We start from the raw sequence: 4,853 nt of genomic DNA, 5'->3' as shown, positions 1-4,853 counted from the left end.
GTTGGGCACTTGTCTGATAAAGTACTAATGACCCCTACGTCTGGTCTCCATGCATGCCCCGGTTTTTTCATAACCGAGAAGGTATTCGAACACACTCCGGACTCTAGGGTCCCGAGATTGAAGCGAAAAGGTCGGCAAAGACAAACGATCTACAATCCGGCTAGAAGACATTTTACATGTCATTTGAAAATACATCGTCAAATTGACTGACTGTACTCCTCTTCAATCCCGTCTAACAGGCTGTCTAATTTACAGTCCCATTGGGAACAATTAGCGGCCAACTCTACTTGGCCGTACATTAAGCTCATAGGGATCTCCTTCCCATCAGGCCCCACAGGTCCGACCTCGGCCATGTGGTTCGGATCCGCCTGCTTGTACCGCGTCTTCACCATGGCCCAGGCCTCCCTGGCGCCTTGACGGCAGGCCGATATCTTCCACAGACGGAAGCACTGCCGTGCTCCCTGAAGCTTCTCTGCAAGCCCTCCAAGGCCCTCGGGTAGGGAGACGGACGGCCATAAGGCCTGGGCGACGCCACTCATCGCCTGTCGAACACGTTCGTGCAGTTGCACCAGCTCGAGAAGTTGGTCACCCGTTGAACCGGGCATTTCCTCCGCGGGGCGACCTGTGAGCAAACCTAAAGACACATTTCTGTCAATCAACTTCCTCGCCGAACTCTTCTTTTCAAAGGAGTTTGCTCAAGCACTTACTATAAATGCCGCGACAAAGCCGCTGATTCTCCTTCACGGAGCCAGACAGCTGGGCCCGAACACCTTTCACCTCTTCTCCCAGCTGGGTGTGGGCATCTTGGAGTTTGTTCCTCTCCTGCTGCACCTTCATAAGCACCCTCTCGCCGGCCTTCAGCTGGCGCAGTAGCTGTTGCTTGTCCGGATCAAGTCCGGCAACATCTGCAATATTATTGTCAGATTTATACGCATGCCGCACGCCATAAACTGCTCAGCCTTTCGAAACATGTGTTACCTGTGGGGGTCTCTGTGCCTCCTCCTGCGGCTAGTGCGGCCTCAAGTTGGGCCTTGCACTCTTGAAGCTCCTGGGACAGTTGGGTATTCTTCTCCGTAAGATCCTGCATATCATATGATCCACTACTAGAAATACCACTACTAATGGCGCACCTAATATGGCCATTAATGGCGCATCACTGGTGCGCCATTGATAGCACGCCATTAGTAATTTTTACTAATGGCGCACCACCTGGTGCGCCATTAGTATCTGGTATACTAATGGCGCACCACCTGGTGCGCCATTAGTATATGCGAGGGTGCTCCATTAGTATGCCTCCCAGGGGGCATGTATACCCAGGTGCTTTGGCATACTAATGGCGCACCACCTCTGGATGCGCCATTAGTAACCGCAGCATACTAATGGCGCACTACCCGGTGATGCGCCATTAGTATGCACTGTCATACTAATGGCGCACTATCATGTGATGCGCCATTAGTATGAATATTAGGTTTTTTTATTTTTTTATTTTCTGTTTTTTGCACAGGTTACAAAATGTATAATTTGACAAAATATAGACAGCACACATCAACAATAGCTTCATCAAATACAATAGAAGATTAGTCTTTGAATACAATTCATCATATTAGTCTCCGAATACAATTCATCATATTAGTCTCCGAATTAAAAAGACCGAACAAAGATAGAACATTATATTACAAGTCTCGAGACCGCGAGTAGCGAGTTTGTCTTCGCATTACAAGTCGATATCGATCATCTAAACTACCATCACATAGAAGAGAGCTGCGGTCATCACGATGAGCATCATCACGATGAAACTCGTCTTCATCCGGTTCCTCCAACGCTCCCTCCCCTCTCCCGCTAGATAGCGGGCGTATCTAGATTCGGCCTCGGCCCTAGTGGTGTACCCTTTGTAACTGTTACCGCTGAATCGGTGAACCTGTCTCCGACACTCCTCCCAGTCATCGTAGACTCCGGGAACCTTACCCTTGTACACGACATACGTCGGCATCGCTATGCACTAGCCAAACGAAACGTTAGTACCAATTCATAGACAATACATAAGCAATATATAATTATGCAACAGAACGATCGGAAGAGAAAAGCAAGACATTAATAGCATCGATTACATCTAAGTTGAACGACTCTCGAAACCAAAGAGACATACTACAAGGTCATTAAAGTTTAATTACAACATGAGCCAATCGATGTTTCAGAACTAGACAACTCGACTCAAGGGACCGGAGCGTGGATGAAGCCGCCGTCTATCGTGGGAGTCATGAAAGAACGGGCGTTGTCATCCTGCATTTGTAGCATTGTGTCGATGTCACTGTTGGACGGTTGATTTCTGAGGTAGAACTGCCCCGAGGTACGAAGGACATCTTGATGGATGATTTCCGCAAACTCCGACTGGATGCGAAAGAATTCTTGTCGGAGGTCCGCGTCCTGGATTGCCGACACGCTCGCGGCCCAATCTTGGAGTTTACTCGGTAGCAGAAGTTGATGATGGTCCCGTACGATCGCCCGCATGTGATGGATGGCGTAGTAGGCACCCTTCTGACCGCCAGGCGGCTGCTTGACGCAGCAGAACGTCGTATTGTGGGAGAACACGTGCTTGCCGTACTTACGAATAGGCCTGGTGAAGGTGCCTCCAGATTGGGCGTAGCCGGGGAGAACATCATCAAGAACCTTCTTGACATTTGTGTAGTCTACGTTCGACTGACGGTCCGGGTCGAAATACGTGGCCATGGAATATTTGGGTCTTAGGAGGATGTGCGTGCAACGTGTGTCACTGCAGAAAACACGGAATGTTAAAAGAAAAACGATCGAAAAGTAAGAATGCATATGTTACAGGCCGGTTGAGGGGAGGACTTACTCGGGAAAGTAAGGCACGAGGAAGTTATCCTTATCTTGGTTTGCCAGAATGACGCCTTCGAGGTAAGAACTCGCGACTTGCCGGTCCCCAGCGCTGCCCAAGATCTTGGCACGCATGTAGAAGGGGTCGACTATCACGATGTCCGGGGTCTTGTCGCGAATGATCCGCATCTCCATACTCAGCGAAAATAGCCGAACGAAGGTGTAGTGCAGCGGATGAAGGTTAAACATAGCAAAGATGTCATCAAACCGCAGGACGATCGTACCCCCGATGTCGCCATCCACAAAGCCCTTGCCCTCTGGCACCTTGGCCACGAAAACCGGGTATGCCACATCCTTCTCTCTGAGACGCCGCTTCTCCAAAGAAAGAACACTATCGTGCAGACTCCGCATAGCACCGGTTGCAGCATTGAGCATATTTGGTGGTAGCATCGCCCTACCCGCCACATGCACCCTCCTCGAGATATCCTGCGGTGAAGGTGGCCCGTCCTGAGCACGGATCGTACTCGGTGCCGGCTGGCTCGCACCCTTCTTAGTCTTTCTTTTGCGTGCCTTCTTCTTCTCCTGTAATGGGACCGAGTTCTGCTCACAGACCGCCTTCTTGAGTGTGTTGGGGCTGATAATATTTCGCACCTCGCCTATCTGAGGCTCGGTGAAGTCGGCAGCTGGAGGCATCTCCTGAGAGCTGAACGCCAGACGGCGCCTGTTGCAACTTGGCTTCTCCGCGGTACGAGCTAGATCGCACACGTCTTTTGTTGGGTTTGGTTCTTGAGAAGGAGGCCCCATGAAGTCGCCATCGTACCCATGCTCGGCAAAGTACTGATCGACGTTGCCAAATGTATCATCGTCGTCGTCGTCGTCGTTCTGATCCTGTGCCATATGCATGTTTGGATCCAGTGGCATAGGGATGTCCGGCACCGTTACGGCGGTCTTGCCATGGGGCCGACTTGGCGCCGGCACGATTGGCGGTGTTGTCTTTGGGGTGGTGTCCCCCGCCCCCAAACGAATCTGGCTCTTCGGCCAAAGCAGGGGCCAGCTCAGGCAGGCGCTGAGGGTCATCACGTCATCATCTTCTCCAATGCTTTACACTTGCCAATGACAAAACAAAGTTGTATCTCTAGCCAAGTTTCAACAGGAGCCAACCTCAAATCCTTCAACTTCTCACAACAGAAAATCATATCTATTCAGGTTGTGAGCGTTGTACGAGGAATCATAACCCACAACAGAACCCCAGAAGTTCTCCCTCGATCTCAAATTCAAACTTTTGGAGCTTCGTCCATCCTGGACCGAACTTTAGGTGGCCATACTAACTGACTCCCTTTCAGTTCTTTATTACATGATTTGCACCAGAAAAATCTTCACCACATGCATATATAATGTTGATCTCCTATATATGTTTTGCAAAAATTCTATATAATCCCACAAAAATATCGAAGACTAATGGCGAAGCTTCATAAAATTTGACTTAGGTCAAACTAATATGCAGAGTAAATAAAACAGAAAAAGTAGTTAAGTTTATTTTGACAATCACCCAATAACCCTGAAAGAACTGGCTCTACCCAACTTATATCCATCCAGAGGCCCAAAGAGAACTGACCCTTAATATATACTCCCTCCTTTAGTGATCTAAACATTCTCATATTTCTTGACATGATCTAGCCCAAAGAGAACCGACCCTTAATTATATACTCCCCTTTAGTGATCTAAATACTCTTATATTTCTTTACGCGATCTAAACATTCTAATATTTCTTTATGCAGGGAGTACATGAACTAAAGCACTTTCATGTGTCATCCCATGGAAGAAACAGAGAATTGCAGAGGGGTTAGCTAGGCAGGCAGGCGGCAGACCTTGAGACGGGCTCGACGTTGATGGCGCGGCACTCATAGCAGCCGGAGAGGCCGCGGAGGGAGGACGGGTGCCCCGGCGACGGTGGTGTGGACGGGGCGGGGTCGAGGTGGGGCAGCAGCGTCGGGGAGGGGTCGAGGCGGCGTCGGGGC

The sequence above is a fragment of the Triticum dicoccoides genome, chromosome 3B, assembly GCF_002162155.2.
Source record: "Triticum dicoccoides isolate Atlit2015 ecotype Zavitan chromosome 3B, WEW_v2.0, whole genome shotgun sequence".
Taxonomy (NCBI): Eukaryota; Viridiplantae; Streptophyta; class Magnoliopsida; order Poales; family Poaceae; genus Triticum; species Triticum dicoccoides.
The sequence above is the reverse complement of the archived record's forward strand: the minus strand, read 5'-3'. Positions refer to the sequence as shown.